Below are 20,841 nucleotides of genomic sequence, written 5' to 3' on the forward strand. Positions count from 1 at the left end.
TAGATATTAATATTTCTAAGTAATTTTCCTGGGGGAAATGCCAACCTTCCTCCCCACCATTTGCCACTCCTTATATCTAATTCTGCTCATTTCCCCTTCACTTTCCATCGCTTTCTGGTTCCTTTGTGCAATCCTTCAACTTGGGTCCTTCTTCAGTTCAATGGAAGACTCAATTCCAGACTTTAGCTTTCTAAATGTTGTTCCTTAGTGACTAAACATAAATCTCTGGTCTTGTTTTGCTATTTTTCTATGAGATGTGAAATACACCAGTCTACGACTCTTGTCTGAGCAACCAAGGGGTGTCATCAAAGCATTATAACAGATAGAATAATTTCTTCATCTTTTATTGGTCTTGATGTATTTACTTTCCTTTATATAAGTTAACAAAAGCTGTGTTTACATTTTTGTCTTTTAAGTTGTCGGTGGTGCTTTTATTTTGGGAAGGAATGAAGGAAGGAAGAAGACATCCCTTCCTCTAAAAACAGGGGCCGTGTTAGCTTATACAGGGGACAGCTGTATTTCTAAAAGCCTGGTTTCATTTCTGAAAACCAGAATATTTAATGCATGGGCTAACCCAGGTGGAGGCTCGTTTCTGTGATAAGACTCTTTTAGGGGCTGCTTTGAAAGGCAGTGTCTATTTTTAATATTGCTGCACACCTGTGTCCTTGAGGCTTGTTTTTCTCTAGCAGGAGGGAAGCAGGGAGCGGAGCAGTGGGTACAGGCTCATTGTGGGGAGAGAGGGAACACCAGTCAGGCAGTGCTGGCTGTGCAAGCTGTGCAGTTTTGTTCCTTTTCTAGCTATCCTTGGTGGAAAATGTTGCTTTTGCTTATTCTGAGAATTTAATTCTTTCTTCACAAGCTAGGAATGTCTCTACTTTGTATAAAAACACCTTAACATGACTTATTTTTTTCTGACTCAGTTATATCTTGGTCACTGGAGGACACAGGAGAGAGATGTCAGACTCAGTCCTGCTCCAGACCTGTTCCTGCTCATCTTTGTCTCTTGATGTTAACAGAAGGTAGGAGAAAGGGAAGGTTATAAGCACTGATGGATCGTATCCGTTTCTTCTTAGTGCCTATCCTAAGCTTAAACATTGCCAAATCCCCAACACAGCAAAGAAACACCAAGGAGGAAAGTACCTGCATTTCCTGGGAATTTCAGATGTGAAACCTACAGGCTGATCCCTGCTACCCTGTGCTTCTGCTCACCTATAGTGGTCCTGCAAGAGGCACGTGTTTGTTCAGTCCACAAGGGAACAGTCTCTTATGGTGGTTGCTGAGACTTCTTGTTTCTTCTTCATCTTCAGCCCACCATGCTTGCATTTAAAAAATAAATAAAATCAACCCAACCTACATACCTTAAGTAGCTGCAGCACAGAGCTATGGATAAGTCACACCCTGCTCACACACACGCAAAAAAATCTCGAGAGAGAGAAAAAGCATTCAGGTCATCTAGTTATTTTATGAGATTCATTTCATCAACTTTTGCTAAGGATTTGGAAGGTGCTCTGCTGTAAAATACACATTACAGAGTTATACATATTCACTGTGCAAAGGGGCTGAAGATGAAGACAGACTGACTCTTTGTTCTGGCCTGGCAATTCATACTCTCGTATCTGCTGTGGCATTATGAAATTGCACTGTTGTGTTTACTGAAATATTGCACGCCCATTGGACTGGATACAAAATAGTATTTTTCAAAACATTTGACAAATACTATAATTTATTTTTACCGTGCCCCTCAAGTCATAATTACATTCCAATTTTACAGAAGAATACACTCTATATCCTTATGACTCTCCCAAACATAATCTGTTCAGTATCAGTCTTTCAGTTCTACATTGGGAAATAGCCATTTGGCTGATACAGTCCTGAGAATGTCTGGATAAATGTCTGGATAATTTCAGCTCGAAATTGCTGAGAGGCATTTGCAGCCCAGTCAGAAAGATTTCAGTTTGCACCCAGATACTCTGGACCATGAGAACACAATAGGAACAAAGTGGGCCCCACTGTCAGACGGATCTATTAAGTCAAGGGGCAGCGGTCATTTTGATGGTATTTCATGAAAAGCTACAGTGCTTCTAAAGCTATACTAGAGTCACACCATCGATGAGGGAATATGCTTTTTTTTTTTTTTTTTCCTCTACAGTGTGTCAGAGAGCAACTTTCAAGAGATTATTAGTTAAGGAAAAACTTGGAGATTTAATATAAAGCCTAATATGAAGTACCTACCAATTCTTTCTTGCATCTTCGAGAAAGGACTCACAAACAGTTAGAGCATTGACCTTGCACAGGATACCCAGGATACCTCTTGGAAGATGAGTAGCACGGGGATATTGGATGCTTCCCTTGCCTTGCAAAAAAAAAAACTTGGGATTAACCCTTATGCACATACAGTATTTCAGATCTCATTGATTCAGTGCTGGCAAGCAAGAAGCTATGTGACCGTGAATGGCCAGTCAATAAGCACCACTGAAGGAACTGCACTGCATCTTACATCTCTGAAATGTCATTTCTCTTGACATTTGCACATCACCTTTCAAAAATCACGCACAGCCAGAGTCTTGTGAGGGTGTTGGTTTTTTTCTTTGCTGCTGGGTTTAAGTGGGAGAATTTGCTACTTGGTTGCTTCCTCTGTGCAGGCATGACCCTTTAGGAAGTTCATCTCTGGAAGATGGATAGGGCTCTGCTCACTGCCCCGAGCCTCCTTTAGCCAAGCAGGACTGTGTCCCTGGTGGCCCTGCTTTCCCTCCTTCCATCTTTGCCCTGGGTTCATGGTTTAATTTATTGCTGCCTTTTCCATCAGCCCCAGTGATTTTTCTGGTCTTCCCTGAAAAATGCCAACTCTGAGGGCTGGGCTTTGATTCCTAGCAGAGGGGAATTTTATCCAGTTGCCCAGCTCAGCGCTGTCCCAGCCTTGCACGCACCCACCAAGTATGGGCTCCAGTTCTCCTGCTCCACGAGGGAGGTTGACTGCTTGTTACACTTCTGGGTAGAGAAAGGGCATTTTGCTTTTCCAGGATTTCACTCAGCCCTGGTAGAGGCTGATTTAACTCTTCAGTCCTCCTTTCAGAAGAGGCACCAAACTCAAAATGATAACAATGCTCAGCTGAGGATATATGGTCATTAAAATTTACTTGTACTGCATGTAAAGTTATTCCATTGACTTTCTCTTTTTCACTTCCCATTGATTGCAAAAGACATAAAATTTGGTTTATAATGTAGTTTTCATTTATTCTTAGCTGGAGACAATTTGAAGAAAAAAAGATGAAAGTGTGAGAAGTGTGTTAATTAATGAGACAATGGGAACAGTGATGCAATAGGGAAAAGAACCTGGAAGTAATCTTCCTTATTTTACACACAGTTAATGATTCCCTGGGGAATTTGCTAGGAGTCCACAAATAACATGTTTTTAGTCATTTACATATCTCCTGTATAGTTTATTTACATAATTTGTCCCTACAGTTTTCCTTTCTCTCATAACATATTTTGCAGTTGCTGGCATGTGTTGTGTCTGGTTATAATTGATTTCCATATTGCATTAGGCAATGTGAATGCTTCCTCAGTTTTGTCTAATGCTGGTGTGAGAGTTGTAAGAGCTGGCATTTCTAACTGAATTCATAAATCTCCACAGAGTTTCAAAGGCATCTCTTGGTCCTGTACTGAAAAGAGGGAGGATGTGGGAGGAATAGGCTAATCACAGAATGAAACTATTCATAATTGTTAAAACCTTGCAAGTGCTACAGCTTGCTTCTCTTATCTGCCCAGTGCAAAGTTCTCTTAAGTTACTTTCCTCAGAAATAACATCAAAGATAACATTAAGGGAGAGGGAGAGCAGTTTGCTTTAAAATGATAAGACAGAGCAACATTCTACAGACTGGAACACAGCAGAAATTTTCAAAAGCATGTTTTAAAAAAAAATACTCTATTGAAAATGAATTCCAGCTCAGTAAAATTTATACATGTCAGAGAAAAAAGAACAATAAAAGAGGATGAAAAATATGTCCCTGCATGCTTCCTTCCCTTTGCCTTGTAACGGGGAGAGCAGGGTGTGAGGAGGAAGGAAACCTGGAACGGAAACTGGACATTTTTTCATTTCCAAACTGAAGCAAACTTCTAAGTTGTTGAGGGGTTTGTTTGTTTGTTTGTATAATAATAATTATTGTTATGTTTTGTGTGCCTCAACATGCTCCTCTCAATTAAAATCTTGATACAGGACTTTGACAGGGAACACATGCAAACGCCTTTAGTATTTTTCAAAGAGTTATTTAGAGAAAACTAAATGCATTCTGTTGGACTTTCAGATCTACACATTCGATACTACTCAGTATCATGCTTGAGTTTAAAAAAAAATAATCCCTGAGCTGTACACAATAGTGGCAGCAAATGGAGCTTGGGCTCCTGCAGAGCCCTTCCTGTATCACCAGTGTTCTGACCAAGAGGAATCCAGAAAACTTTGGGGAAATGTGTATGCTATTATGTTTCATTATTTGGGCTTGAGTATGGGAGCTGCTAATTAATGCCCCATTCTTGCAAAGACGTATGTAAACTCTTAGCTCTGCCCTGTGAGTAATCCCATTAGTACCATGTTACTCTGCGGCACAGAGGGAACCTTCCAAGAAAGGCCGCCACGGTGTGCATGCGGTAATGGAAATGGTATTTCACAGTGAACTACGCCAGCAGTATATAAAAAATAAAAATAAAAAGTGAAAGAATATCAGAGAAAATTCCCTCAGAACTTGAATCATTATGCTTAAATTTTGTTCCCATTGATGAGGCAGCCTTCAGGGAATGTCACAAACCCAGTGTGGCTTAAAGTGCTGGGGTTTTGCACTTGCCCTTGGTAGGCAGGTAGTCGTCTGTAAGCAGATGGCTCTCCTCTGCCTTTGTATTTAAGGATAGGGACTTGAGCATGGAACATTCCTTCAGAAAAAGCACTGGCTTATGTTGGTATATGCTCCATGGATGTGACAGGGAAAAATGTGGCTTAGACCTTATATCTTCACATTTTTTATTAAGGAAGATGAACGAGTACTCTGGGGTCAGGTTCTGCCCTGATTTACATGCTGTGTAATCTCCCTGGCTTCGTCAGGGCTGTTGGAGGTGTAAGCCAGGTATTGGCTCTTTTGCCCTAGCCCCAGACCTGCTGATGCATCTCTGGGGAATCTTCAAACAGCACTGTCTGAGGGGCCTGAATGCCTTTGGGAAGGGAAGCAGAAAGCTTACTCAAACATCCTGCCTCTCGTCTCAGGCTGGATGTTTTCTGTCTAGAGTATAAGGCTCAGTGCAACGCCAAAGGGGAAATTTAGGCGTTTTGTGAGATTTGATATATTCTATTATCTTCATAGTTTTCCAGATTTTGGGAAGCCTTCAGTGTGTGAATATTGTAAATACAGTATGAGTTGTTCTCACAGGTGACACAACAGACTTTTCAGCATGAAAAGATAGATACTGCAGTTGTATTCAGTCCATGCAGTTGAAGTCCTAACAGACTTGAATGAGTACTTGTATGTCATGTACTGAACCTTTAATTCTGATGTGGATATTGTACCAAAATGGTTCTGGCCTAGTGGTGTTCATTCATTGCCAGCATGGAGCGACAGAGTGCAGCCCTCATGTGTAGCATCTCCAAGCCTTTCTGGCAGGCCTGCAATTTCCGTTCTCAGTAAAGTCTCCAGAAGTTAACATGCTGTTCACATTTGGCATGCCAACAGGGAGGTGGAGTGTTCTCTGACTGGGACTGCAGTAGAGTTAAATTCCAGAGTATCTGGTCTATTGCACCTGAAAAAGTGTTTTGCAGGACAGTGCATCAACAGATGTGATCTCCTGCTGCATGCCTCTTGGCACATACGAAAGTGAGAATGCCACCTCAGAAATCAAAGGTGGACTGGTACAGATGGTCTCAAAATCTTTTCTCCCTCCTCTTCAGCAACTTGTGCATTCAAAACACTAGGAAAAAAAAAAAAAAAAAAAAAAAAAGCTCCTTAACTTAATTTTGAAGCTGGACCAGGGGCTAGCACAGGTCTGGTTCCTGCATGGTGCTGGATTGCCATTGCTCCCCCTGTCTCTGGGCAACCTCAGTAGCTTTTGTCCAGAATCTCTGACAAAATAGGTACTGAAATCAGTCAGCCCATTGCCTTAACTGCATCCTTGTGCATCTGGGCATTCACAGCACTGTGTTTAAAAACAGTAAGGGCACCCTGATCTTTTAGCCTGCTCTTGTGTTCTCCCCGCTCAGCAGTCACAGATACTGTGACTTTGATTTTTTTTTTTTTGGTGATGATTTTTTGTAAGGTAATCTCTGTTCTGTGCCTCTTGCCAGTTGCACTGAACACTTAAATGTTATTAAAATGCAATTGAACAAGAGCAAGTCTCATGTTGTTAGCAATTTGTCATCTTCTCATCCAAACGAACAGTCCAGCCTTTCATACCCATTATAGTATCTCTGCTGTGTAGCTGAGCTTTGCGGCACATTTCACTGTTCAGTGTTTAACTGAACCAGACATTTTTCTCTTTCTCATCTTCCTCCTATCAATCTCACTGACATTTTCTTTTCTTTACAATGATGTTGACAGGAAAAATACTATCCCTCCCTCTGCCCTTTGACTACTCAGCCTCTCCCTTTCCTATACTTTACTTCACCAAGATGACTACTTAAGCTCTTTCTCTGGATTCTTCAGTACCTTTTTTTTTTTTTTTTTGGGGGGGGGGGGGGGGCCCCACTGTGCATCCTTCTGAATTATCAAGGGCTTATCTGCCATGTGTTTGCTGCAGTCTGATGTGGAAGTTTTCTCCAATTGATGTGGTTCCCCTTCTTTACCATAGGTTAACTATGACCCTACCAATTATCTGAGTTCAAACAACTGGTTGCTTTCTGATGCTAATGCATAGCCTTGAATCAACTGTTGAGGATTATTGTGCACTCTGTTTCACAACACAATTTCACATTATATTTTGTCACATCAGAAGAGAGCAGGACAGGTTTGAACTAATTAACACAATTAGCAACGACACCAGCTACCACAAGAAATAAACAAGGAGCTCATTGATTTTATAAAAAACTTGTTCATTATACATGAGAAAACGCATATGATTTGCTGACTCTTACTGCTGAAGTAGATGAGTGAAACAAGAAAATCAGAACAAGGCAACTTCCTGCTAACAGTGAAAGATTGTTCTCTGGTCAGACAATTTGTACAAAAGGAGTTGCATGAAACTGAAGCGTGCTCTTTTGTCATTAAAACAGGAGGCGCAATTTACAAAATTATATGTGCTAGATGTTTATACATGTGTGACTTGATCTATAATTTGCTGAAATCCTTGCAAAGGCTCCCATGCATTCCAGCTGGACAATACTACTATGGTTTTACTTCTCTCAAGGCATTGAGAAATCTGCTTCTTTTGGAATGAGGGCGAGAGAGGATATAGCTACTTCAGAAATTTTTCTGCATCCTGCAATTTGTGCAAGTCTAGATCTCAAACTCAATAAAGTCCCTGAGGGGTTTAAGTTTTAGGAACGATGCTCCATGCTGACTTCAGTTATTGCATCCTTCTGCTTCCCAGTCTCATCCTTCCTCTTCACTTCATCTCCCTACCCATTTACCACCAAAATATTCCACTGCAATTTTGAAAGTCTTCAAACTCAATGGTTTCCAGTTTTAATTGGATTTAAACTAAGAATAGATCCTTCAGCTGTAGACTGTATTTCTCCTCTCATCAATTCTGTAGTCTGAAAATCCCTTAAAAATAATAATAAAAAAATAAAAGGGTCTTCTCATTTTATCTCACAGATAACAAAATATTAGTGCAGATGTTATATCCTAAGGGAGGGGTTCTTATTATATTAATGTCACTAAGAACAAACAACTCCAGAAGGAAACGAGAAGTGTTGTAAGTACCAATTGGACCGGTGTGTGTGCGTGTATGGGAGTGTGCAAATCCACATACCTATAGAGGTATCTGTATATATGCATGCACGTATATGTGCACAGTGACTCCCTTGCTTTCTTTAAGTAGATGAGCTCTGTGGAAGGATTATTTAATAAAGCAAGTTATACATTCACAGTACGCTTGGCTTGCTGCATTTGACCGCGTGGGTATTTCCCAGCTCAGCTCTGAACAATGGCTAGCCACAACAGGAAGCGATATCACTCTTTGTCAATAAAAATCAAAATGGCACCGAAGGTCACTGTGGAAAAGCAATGACAAGAGAGTAATACTTGTAAGAACTGTGAATTAGCAGTCGCATTTATGTCTACAGTATAATATAAGGATGCAGTGAAAGTATTTGGTGATCTTTATGAAACTACCGGTTAAAGACAATTAGAAAGGCAACAGACACAGAAAGAGAGGAGTTCAAATAAATTGCCACAGGCAGGGTTGGCTACAGTTTGAGAGTTTATGTAATTGTTTCCTGTTAATGCTTGCAGTTTAGCAATTTGACTAACTATCTGTGACATTTCAAATATCCTCCTTCTGAGAAAATCACTTGCATCAAGTTTATAGATGGGGCTATGAATGCAGCTGCAGGAAAATATAATATGAGGCTGAATTTTTAGAGATCTAAGTGAGCTGACAGTGAAAACAAATACACAAATTAAAGGGAGTGAGACTGTTCACTGGCTTCTGGCAAACTGAGGTTTTTACTGTTTCAGGCAAAGTGGCACGTCAGTCAAATACCAACAAAGACATCGTAAAGCTTACCAGAGAAACTAAGGGTTCTCCTTAGGCAGATTAATCACTGACAAAAGTAAAAGTAACAGCCTATTTACATTACTGATCTATCTGGGAGGTGAAGCCAAGGACATTTTACCCTCCAAATCCCCAGTCCTTATGAAAATAAATAATTCTATAGCATTTGACTGCATGCAGTCTCACTGACTTCAGCAGGACGACCTGTAAAGCATAAAACTGAGGGCTCACGCAAGTCTTGGGATCACATTCAAATGTATAGTAATCCTGCTCCCAAATGTTCAGTGATATCCCAGCTAGCAAATGTGCTTGTGCCCTCCAGTACAACACGCATTTTTTCCATGCTGTTTACATTATCACTTGCTAAATTTATCACAGTGCTTCCCTAGCATTGCATGGCTTTCCAGCCTCGGAATTTCAGATATAAGAGAGTGCATACTCCTGTCTCACTTTCAAAGAAAGCCTACCATGTACAATCACAGTTTGCTAGTGACTGTCCTACAAGGCAGGTTTTGAGAAACATTCACTTTCAGTGTTGGAGAGGAGGCTTACTCCAGCACTACTAAACGTAGGGTCCAGTAGAGATCCACAGGGACAAAGAGCGTTGTGTCCTTCCCATTGTGTAGCTTAGATCATTGGTATGTCTGCTTATTCACCATGTTTCAGCTGAGAATGAGGAAGGAAAGAGGATGTTTAATGGGGAAGCAACACTTAGAAGGAATGGGCGATACCCTCGTGAGTTGCCATGACCTTTGAAAAATAGGATAAAACCTCAGCTGCAAATGGAGCCAGCCTGCTGCATAAGTAGCACATGCATTGGGACAAAATTCCTTGAAAAGATTCCTTGAAAACACAGGAAGCCATCTGACTACATCTAGATATGAATGCAGCTTAGCTTAAGCAATGCTGTGCCTTTATGAATGCATTTGACTTTTAAGTCTGTGTATAAAGGATCCTCAAAAATTGATTCAGGTGAGACCAGAATCCCAGAGCAGAAAATGTGAGATTGTTTCCTGAGCTCAGAGTGCCTGCAATCACTAGCATGTTCCAATCCCAGAACAGCAGGTGAAACAGCACAGCTAGGATAAATTTTCTTGCCTGCACTTGGTACCTGTGACCATTGTTTAAAAGAATAATTTGCCTCAGTCCCACAGCCTTCCACTAAGCTAGAACAGCTACCTGAGGGTTGGTCTTGATATGCTTTTTTATTTCAGAGATTCATCAGAAGACTTTCTGTGTCAAACAACTAGCAAAGATCTCTTCTGCAAATGGCTTTGTCAGAAAAAGTCTCTTTCCTTCTAAATACATCTGAGTTGGTCACATCAGTGGTGTGACAACAAGGTGTGAAATATTTTCTTGCATGCTACTTGACTTTTTAAAAGGCAATCAGTAAAAAAGAACTGTTTGCAAGTGCTTCAGGTTCAATGAAGCTATGCCATACATCCTGCCAGTTGCCTGCCACAAGGTTAAAGGTAGTTTTACCTCTGGTGTAGACATCAGTGTTGTACATATCTAGTGCCAGCAAGGTTGAGATACAACAGTTGTTAATGAATATGTTAATTGTGTCTGAAGGATGAAGGTCAAAGTGTGTTTTTACAAAGAGTCTTAATGTTCCTGTTATTTTAAAAAGAAAAAGGAAAATCAACACAGAGTCCAGAATTTAATTCATTTTCAGACTGACTGTAGTAGTTGTTTTGTTTTCTGTCTGATGTATCTTCTTTTTCCTCGACGCCTCTGTTCTCCTGTCTTTCCTCACTAGAAAGAAATGTAGGGGGAAAAAAAAAAGAGCACACTTATCAAGGCTACATATTTTCAACATAAATGCTTCCATATGCATTTCTCACAGCAGCTAATGTCATCATTTTTTTCTTTGTCGCCAGGAATATCATTAAATCTGTTTTTCAATGATGGGTAACTGGATATAGGATGTAAGAGAATGGCAAGAGATTTGTCAATAACCAGGAGAATTGGAACTGTGAAAGAGGTTTCTTGCATGAAAAATAGTAAGTCGTTTAGTATCAGTCTTCAGAGGGAATATTATGTGAGGCAGTAAATTCCTGAGAGAAGGAATATGTGTTTTTTGTTGTTGTTGTTGTTGTTTGTTTGTTTGTTTGTTTTAGTGGGCATAGACCGTGAATCCCATAAACTCCATCTGTAGGATCAGAAAGGCATATGCTGTTTTCTTTTTGTGTATGTGGAATGCCTCAGTTTTATTAAATACCTGCTGGTAACTATTGCTATTTGAGTTAACATCAGTTAAGCTCTTCACAGAAAAGAAGCTCTTCACTCTCTTAAGTGACAGCAGCTACCCAAAATGCTATTTCAGAGGTACAAAGTTGAGGCCCTACTTTCATCCTGCATACACAGGTAGGATGTGCCACCTACCACAGCAGCTGTTCTAACAAATACTCTAACAGTTCTAACTCAGAAAATTAGAAAATAATTATTTTTCAAAAACGCAGGATCATAATACCATCTGATGTCATATAAACATGTTGACCCTCTTCTGGGGCTACCAGAAATCAAATATTAGTAGCAACTAACCTGTAGGGAATGTCATCTTCAGTGCTCAAGATTTGAGTGACAGCCGGCAGCCTGGAGAGCCACACTGTCACTGTGAGTTGGTAATCTCTAAATGGTGATACTGGAGAGCATTTCCCAGCTCACAGGGCCTGCTGATGTCTCCCACCACATCTCTGTGCTGGGGGAGACCAGAGCATGCATTGCCTTCATATCATATCCTGCTTTTTGTGAGTGGGGAACGCTAGTAAGGACACTGAAAGCAAGCTCTGATGTATTCTGACCACAAAGCATACTAGCCACGCACTTTAGACATGTCTTTAACAACTACGCCGATAAGAAGGAAGGCATATGTATACAAGGGAAGTTGCTTTAAGCCTGCAGCAATTATTCTCCTCCTCCTTTCATAACAGAAACACAGTCTATGTGGCTCTGTTGTTTGCATCCTGCTTCCTTCTTTATCACTAACAATAAAAGCAAGCTTAGAATGACATAGGCAGTCAGAGATCAGAGAAGTGATATTGTGAAAGCCCCAGTCATCAACCTGCACGAGCATTAGCATGGTGTGGAAGCAGAGGTTGGGGTGAAGTTATTAAAGCTATTCTCAGCACCTCATGTATGGTCTGGGAAATGCTGATTGGGAAATCATCTTCAATGTCATGACAGTTAAAGTGTGAGGGACAAAAATGAAAAAGGGTTCCACATGAAATGGTTTTTATACCACTCTTGGCTGGTAAAGCTCCTCAGGAAAAAAAAAAAAAAAAAAAAAAAAAGGACTCATCTAATGCAAATAATATGTAATGTGTGTGTACAAAGAATACAGAAAATTTGAATCCTTAATGTTCTCTTTCAGAGGACAGGAGAATTGAAAAAAATAAATGAAAGCGCTAAGTCTTCCCTGCATGCACCTTTTCTCTCTAGTATTTTATAATTAATGTTATCGTTTATAACTAATGTTATCGTCACCTATTCTAAGTTTTCTTTATGCTTTGTGGTCTATACAGTGCCTGTTACTATGCAGTCTCTGGGCAAGGTAAAAGAAAGTCAAGAAAAATGGTGAATGCATTAGTAGACAGTCTATTACTGATTTTGTTCAGCCTTGAACTATGATTGTTTGAAATGTCAGCATCAGGAGAAATATATCCACTCGCTTATGTATGTGAGACATTTCTTTAGAATGTCGTCTTACTGTTTTTGTTCCTGACAAACTTCATATACACACACATTTAATCACACAGTACAAATTCAATAGTGCAATTACCTCCGTGACTTTTACAGAGGCTCCCCATATACTGAAGAGGCAGATTGAATTGCAAGGCAGCATGAATTACAGAGATAGGTCCATCAAGTGTTTCTGGTGATGTTATAAACAAACAGAATGAACCTCAAGTCACCAGAAATCTGAGACAAAATTATAGCCCCATGCTTCAGATAAAAGCTTGTGAAAAATTAATGTGTGAATGTTAAATTAATTGTGTTCAGTTTGAAAATGATAAGAAGGAGCATGTCTTTAAAATGTGCCTGCCTGCCTTTCCTTTCTTTAGTGTTCAGGAGGCTTTCCATCAAAGGAATGTGCTATGACTTTCCTTTTGCAAAATAAAGCTGGTTCAGTGCTCTCTGATTTGGAGACACATTTGTAAATACTTTCAGCAGTTTAAAATTCTGTAGGGTGGCTAGCCCTCTAATCTACACTCTCAAAATTATTTTTGGCCAGGCTGAGTTAAAGCCTATAATCACAGGGCACCAACTGTTCTTGCGGCTGTGGCACAAGAGGAAAAAGGAGGTTGCACATGCCCATAGGATGATATGCAAAATATGTATCCCTTTAAAAAAAAAAAAAAAGGATAAATGAGCTTTTGGGGTATTTTCAGCCTTCCTCAAACACAGTCAAACAAGGAGGTAAGAGGCTGGACCAAGAGGGGAGCCACTGCACTGAGATGTATGTGGGAGCGTGCCAGGGTTTCCCCTGGGGAATTTCTGAGCTGCTGCAGCCTGGCCTTGCTTGTAAAAGACGGCAAAGCTGAGTGGTGTCCCTGAGAGGCCACATTAGGGTTGATCTCAGGTGTTTTCTTCTCTGACTGCCCACTCACACCACGGCCGCAGGCAAAATGTTTATCCTCAGATAGCCTCTGAGCACCATCCCTTTTTAAAACTTAATTCAGTCTGAACTGATGGAGGGGGCTAGGTTGCTACCTCCGCAGGATAAAATCAATGAGGAAATAAAGACTAATAATTTGCCATTCTGAAGCCCAAAAAAAGCCTTTCATCCCTTAGTGTGATGTATCGAAAGTGACATCCGTTCCTTACGTTAGCGTCTGCAGACTCTAATTATGCATGTAATCTAACAGCTGGGGGGAGTGGCTTTTGATGCTTTGGGCTGCAGGATGCTTTGGAAGGCTAAAGAGTGCTTGCTAATAATAGGATCTCGAAGATGTTACGTGGCTTTCCTTGTGGAAAGGTCCCTTTTCTCTCCCACCTGGAGCCAACCACAGGGACTGAAAAGCAGTGTTCAGCCCCCTGAGGCTCCCCTTCCCCCCGAGCTCCCAGCAGCTCTGCTGCCTGCTATCCTGCCATCCCCCAATTAATCAAGCTGCCTGGTTTTGTTGTCAGAGAGAGGCCTTTTCCTCTTCCTGCTGGGAAGGGAAACCTGCTTTGTCCTTTTAGCCATTTCCAGCCCCAGGATCTGCAGATGGGGCTGGGCAGCAGGGAGGAGGTGAGGAAAGAAAGACAGGCCTCTGCAGCCTGCAGGGGGGAAAGAGAGAGGCTGGCTTCAGACCCTTGCAGCCGGAGTGCCTTCGGAGAAGGAGAAAGAGGGGTTGTCAGCCCCCTGCCTGGGCTATAAGGGCAAGAACTGCTTCTGCGTTTCATTTATTTTACCCATTAGTTGCCCACGGTGGCTTGCAGAACGGCAGCTACAAAAGGGAAGTTCTGAGGTCCGCAGAGTTATTGTCCCCTAAATCGCCTTTCCCTGGCACATGTTTATAAACAGCCCTCCCTGTCACTGACAACAACTACCGTGCTCAATTCAAGGCTTTACTGTGGGAGTGAAATGCTAAAAAGGAGAGGAATTCAAAAGCCCCTACCATCACCTGCGTGCTTTCCATGCTGAGCTCCATTCATCACTGCCATGTCCAAAAGCTTTAACCCCTTGTAGCACCTCAGCTGAGCCCATACAGAGGAACAAAGTTGCCAGACTAAAACCACTGAAAGCCAAGCTTGCTGCTGCATCGGGGGTCCCCACCTCTTGCGACATCCATGGCCTGCATGACAGGTTGGAGAAGGTTCAGGGAGACACCACACAGAGCGATGTGGCAAGGAATCAGAATAGGAAAAACATTTATTATGGGTGTCAGAAATGTCTGTTACCATTAAGGGCAGCCAAGGAATATTCCCCAGGGCCAGTCACAGAGCAGCAGTGTGTTCATTCCCTGCAATGCACCCCCACCACTCTTTTCCCAGAAAGGGCTCCTACAGAAGGGTCGGTTTATGTGGCAGTGGGAACAGTGAGGAAGGTAGTGATTTACCCTTCCACAACAAACACCAAACCTGGCCACTTGCTCTGGACAAGGTAGCTGTTGTCTGCTGAGTGTGCCCAATGTGCCCTGTGTCAGAAGGCTGGTGGTGGAAGGTTCTCTGATGGCACAGAGCTGTGCAGAAGTGTACTGAAGGAAGGACATCTCTGCCCTAACCTATCCTTTCTGGACTGCGCTTCCATGTCTTCCTTCATGTTAGCTGTGGCATATCAATACCATGTGAGAAACCCAAGCCTCAAAATGGAGTCCAATGATTGTTTTCAGTGAGAGACATACCAATTTTTTCTTTGATTTATTAAGCAATGTAATAGCTAGATCTTCAGGCAAACAGGCTTTTTTTTTTTTTTTTTTTTTTTTTTTTTCCAGGTGGGTTTATCAGACAGAGTTTGGGTACTGATTCTCCTGGCCACATCTAATTTTCCTCTCTAAGATTTTCTTTGGAAATAAATTCTTATATTCTCTCATTGTGTGGAAATAGACAGTTTTAGAGGTAAAGCAGACAGTATGTTTCTTCCTCTGTGGGCTAAGAGCAAGTGCTGCTCCTTCAAAGCTGGGTTGGGGTGAGATTCTCTCTGTACTCCCTGGAAGAAGTCCACAAGGGACTGCTTAGGCCAGGTATGTGGGGGCGATAACATGTGGAACAGACAGAGCTGGGGGTGCCAGCACAACACCCTCAACTGATTATATCTTAAGGGAAATACATACCCTGTATCCGCGTGCTGGGAACTACTGCCTGTCCATTTCTTCCAGCTTTTGGTGGAGCAAGAAGCAGCAGGCTCCCCAGCTTTCTGCTTTCTCAGCTGACCCAGAAGAGAGGAACAACTTTCCCTGAAACTACCAGCAGTGACACACATCTATTATGTCTGCTGTTGAGTCACAAATGTCTTTTGTATAGAAACAAGGGGGAAGTGAGGATCACTGTTCAAACGCTGCTTTCTCTCCTTGGACTGGCCATAGGGTGCCTGTGCTATTCTGGGGACAACAGTTACTCTGTGTCCTTCGTTCTGCGTGCCATGGCCAAGGCAAAGAAGATTTGTCTTGCAGAGAACTGAGGAGTGAGTCAGCGCTGGAGTCAAAGACAGACCCTGGGAGCATTGCATCCTAGTTTCCTTTGCTCACCCTCACATGGTATCCCAGAGAATTCTGAAGAAGTCAGGGTGCAACACAAAACCCTGGGAAAACTAATAAGCAGTTTCTGTAATGGCCAATTTTTACAGTACTGGAACTGCAAACTGAGACCTGCAAACTGAGAAGACAAGATTCCAACTGAGCAGGATATCAGTTAAATTAACTTCTCCCCCCCACCCCCCCATTCCCCACACTTGCCAAGTTCCAAGATACTTTACCAAGAAAACAAGAACCAGATCACACAAGTGTTTTCCATTTAGATTTTGTCTAAGCTAAAGACACTAAAGAAACCTTTAGGGAAAATTAAGAGAAAAAGAAAATTGGCTCACTCTTCCCACTTATTGCTTTAATAGAAGGAAATGAAACTTCAGGCTGCAGTTCTTAAACCCAAGGCCCACAGCAATCTGTCACTCTGTGTTTTCCCATGGAACTGGGTAAACAGAATACTGTTTGGCCTTTAATAAATGAGAAAATGAACACATGAAGGACCACTTGATCAGAAGTGACAAGAGCAAGAGCAGAATGATCCAGAGGAATAAATAAAGCTGTGAAATTTAATAATAATATTCCCTAAGATATCACAAATTCTTTTCTGGCTATTGCACAGGTTCCCTGAATACATTCTTCCAGAGACTGAACTGTGTTCCATCAACATGTCCATTGCTTCTACTGTTTCAACTCACCCAGGACAAGGAAATCACCTCAAAATACTGCTGGAAGGTGCTTTAAGAAGTTATACTCCCATGTTTTCTTTCAAGGTAAGTGTGATTTTTTGTTCTGAGAAGTCAAATTAAAGTTAACTGCCCATGGAGAAATGATGGGCTTGCGTTCTTCAGCTCTCCCTAGGGATATGCCCTTCGCAGCTGAATTAAGTTGCTACTGTGTTTCACTAATGTGCATCTGATGCTTAATGAATTGGAGTGTTATTACCATTGGGTAGAGGTGGATTAAAATTGAGTCCAAAGCCTTTCAATTCATTCCACTAATTATTCTCTGCATTCATTGCACACAGATGAAATGATGAAAGGCTCCCTGTTGTGCGGGATTTGGACATTTCACACTTGGAACATAAATTAGGCTGATTATCCATACAGCATTATTGTCACATTTGTGGGTTTTGGTGCCAGGAAGCAATAAGCTGTGAACTGTCATATTCTCAGTGTCTCAGCCCCTGGGGATGGGAAGGAAAACACTTTCTTTGTATGTCCTTCTTCAATTTCTTATCTAGATCATTTTGGCTCATAGACCTATACCAGAGATGGATTCCCCTCTCCTCTCTCCAAACATACAAACAGCCATCACTCTGAAGCTTTGGAGGCATTCAGCTCATGCTTCTAAAAATTAACTTCCATTCCTCTATTCCCACACTCACAGGTTTCAAGCAAAAGGCAAAACATGGAGATGCTGTAAGCGCCTTCTCTTGGCACTATCTGCTGGGGAACACAGTGCAGAAAATCTTTTGAAATAGATGGCTTCTCACACAAATTACACTCTGCTAAGAGACTTCAAGGGATTCTGGTTCCTGGTTGATTCTTACCCAGGCAGAAAGTCTTGAGTGTCTTGGATTGCCTCTCTTAGCTTGCCTTTTCTCAGTCAAGGGGTAGACAAAGTCATTGCTGTCGGGATGCTGGTGTCCCAGGGGCAGACTGCTCTGCCATAAAGACACATTCAGCCCTTAGCTGATGATCCAGTTATGCAAGTGCATTGCTTCATATGTTTTCTGTAGAATAGTGAAGTCCCTTCTCCATTAGGACGTGGCCTTACGAAAACCCAGCACTGCACTAAATACTGGATCAGGACTTAACAGTCACCTCTTTAGCCTGTACTCTTATAGAAATGCCTGATATATTTGTATGTGAAAGTGTATACAAACAGGCTGAAGATACACAATACATATACACAACTACATCTTACTGGTAACATAGGCGAGTTTCTAAGCTACACTTAATTCTGGAGTGTCAAGAGAAAGAAAAAGAAATCTGTGGATGTCATAAAAGTTGAGACATTTGTCTGAAATATTTCTATTTTGAAGAAAAATTTGAGAAATTTCAGATTAAATGTTGTTTTGTCAAAAATCTCCCAATTATAGCAAAAGGGAAACTAATGAGGAAAGCAAGTCTGGCACAGAACTGAACAAACTGGAGGCATCTCATACATAAACTTGGAATCAGATCTTACTCATGTCCCATGGATGTGTGAAATAAATTGGCAGTCTGCTTAGTCAAATGTCTTGTCTGGCTGATGGCTGCAGCACCAGCACATGAAAGAAACTATGTAAAACAGGGGACTAAAATTATTCTTCAGCTATACTCCAATAACAATATTGAAAGCAACAACATCTGTGTTATGTGGCAGAGGCAGTATAAAAAATGACTGTTAACCTCATACTGCAAAACTAGGGAGGTGTTAAACAATTGCATTCCCATTTTGGGAAAATATGACTATGACTGTATCCTTGACAGAAATAAGCTATAATTCCAGAAATAAGAAGCAGAAGAAAAATCCTTTGGCCTTTCAGAACTTCATAACCATTGACAGTATTAAACAAGTCACAGACTTCAGGGTAATTGCTCCTGGAAAACTTTGGAATCTCCTAAGCAAAACATAAATACAAAATATTTTTAAAATAGTGGCTTTAATCCCAGAGTTGAAGGAGCTCACTTGAGAATTTACCCTTTGACACATTAGGACTGAATCTTAGGGATAGTTCTAATGCTATTTTGTGCAATTGGCAGAATTGCAGCTCCAGTTTTTCCTCATACCCACCCAATTTAGATTCAAAGCCACTCTCATATGAGAGCTTTTATTAAGTTTCGGGGTAAGTCTGAGGAAGAAAACTTAATGGGGTTCATGTACTGCGATCACAAGCCCATGTGTGTTCCTACCAGAATATGACTGGCCCTTGACAGTCACAGACATGCACCAGATGCGTGCAATCTATTTTTGGGGTGAAGTGGCACTGTCAATAGTGAGTAGACAGGCTGGTCATGGGAGCATGGGACTTTTTTTTACAAAGTCCTTTATCCTTTTGCTGCAAAGGCAGTAGGATTTTGTAGCCTGCCAGGGTGTAAGCTATGCATTAGTTTTCCAGCTGTGTGGTAGCAAAATACAGCCAATGGTGTGGATACATGGATTATGCCCACTCACTGATTTGCAGTCCTAGGACTAAAGTGCCTCTTAGCCCATGCCCTGCATGGTACAGACCCTCAGGGTTTAACCATGCACTGAATGTTGATAAAGTGCTCTGTAAAACAGTCAGTATACTTACCTTTTAAAGTTAGAAAAAAAGGTCAAATATTTTGCAGAACGGAGACTGAAACTGCTGTATGTTATTTGCGTGCCTGCTGAATGCTGTTCAAACTGTTTGCTACTCCAAAAAAAAATTAAAATAACATTCATATAGAGCTGTTCTTCTATGGAGACCATTACATCTTCTTGAGCCAGACACATATGCTGTTTAGACTGTGTTTATGTGTTAAATCAAAGCCATCTAAGTAAATGCAGTGTTCGTGAGCCACTGCTGTATGCCCTTGCCACTGAGTTTAAACCATCCATAGTAACCCTGTCCAACACACAAGTACATGACATTTTTATTGATAAAATCACACCCAATTACCTTGCACACCATGGTTACACAGCACTTGCCAGTCAGTGCTGAGACGGGTACGTGGCAAATTCTTCCTTTGAAAAAGATTATATAAGTAACTATAAAAATAATAACAATAAAAAAAAAAAAATACTTCCATAGAATAGGACTCCCTGAGCAAGGATAGTTAGCTAGATATATTCTGCAGGAGTTTTGTTATCATGTTGGGATTTATATGTTCTGTAGGCCAGCTGCTAAAACATCCTCCAGTGGGATGTTAATAAAATCTTCCTGAGGGGAAAAGTAATATACCAGACAAAGAGATTTAAGGAAGAGGGGGGAAATTTTCCCAGAAAGAGCCACCTCAGAGAGGAAAATATCTGTGAGCACGTTCACAGGGGAGGTGGGATTACCTCCACACATTGCCATACCCTGGGCCCTCTACCTGGCACAGGCCAAATACACAGGCTAATACAATTTTCTCACATGCTTCTGCTGTGCATCACTTCCACCAGGCTGTTGTGCCAGTCCGGGGCATGAGACGCCACTCCACCAAGTCCCCTAACCTATATGCTGACATATATTCCCTCATGGAGTCTCACGTTTGATAAGATGTCCTCTGACGTGAGATACTGAACCAGGAATGCCTTGTCTTGCCTCCAGAGGTATCCCTCACTGTCAGCAGTGAGCGAGACCAGACCTTGTGGGAATACTTGGCAGCTTGTTCAAAACAAAAATGTTCACCTCAGACACGAAGATTTGAATTGCAGCATGAAGCATAACGTTTGCCTGGAGAGCTTGGAGTCACCGACAAAAGCAGGGGCGTCGCCTGTTTATTTTCCTGTTGGGAACATCTTGTGGGCTTTCTTGCTCTGCTGATGGTTATGAATGTGTTGTTGCTTTGAACAGAGAACACAGGCCTAGGGACTCTTCATTAGAGAGGAGTGACATACAGCGTGCAGATGCTGTGCATAACATTTCTTGACCAGAGAAGGGTTCAGTGCTCTTGGAATGAGGCCCTGCATGCATGATATCAAAGCTGTCCCAGTGCTCAAATGAGGAATCTGAACTTAAAGGAATGTTTGCTCGTTCGTTCACCCTTAATTAGTTTGTATCCACTAAAGCCATAATACACTGTAACTCATTGACCGAACATGAAAGGCAACAAATTGGTTAATTGAGAGAGAGCAATGCAGTGCCTGCTCTGCCTGTGGGAGCCAGGGCTACTGCTCCCCAGGCAGAATTTCCCCCAGAAGGGCTGTGGGGTTATCACCAAGCTGATCCCGTGCACCCTCTGGCAACAAGGGTAGCAAACAGCCCATTGTGCTGCAAGGCTCCCGCAATGTGCCTCCTCCAACACATTTCCTTTGCCCTCCCACACCC

The 20,841-nt window shown here is 41.7% G+C and overlaps 1 long non-coding RNA gene across 1 annotated transcript in view; it reads left to right on the plus strand.

Moving 5' to 3' along the window:
• The window catches only part of LOC118167152, a 45,780-nt gene extending 27,167 nt beyond the window's left edge, over nt 1-18,613 (plus strand). Inside the window, exons 2-4 of the long non-coding RNA XR_004750973.1 lie at nt 12,756-12,847; nt 16,480-16,630; nt 16,885-18,613. This is a non-coding gene — a long non-coding RNA (uncharacterized LOC118167152). The remainder of the gene's footprint in view (nt 1-12,755; nt 12,848-16,479; nt 16,631-16,884) is intronic.
• Nucleotides 18,614-20,841: the final 2,228 nt, after the last annotated feature.

This window comes from Oxyura jamaicensis, chromosome 4 (assembly GCF_011077185.1).
Source record: "Oxyura jamaicensis isolate SHBP4307 breed ruddy duck chromosome 4, BPBGC_Ojam_1.0, whole genome shotgun sequence".
In the NCBI taxonomy this organism is placed as follows: domain Eukaryota; kingdom Metazoa; phylum Chordata; class Aves; order Anseriformes; family Anatidae; genus Oxyura; species Oxyura jamaicensis.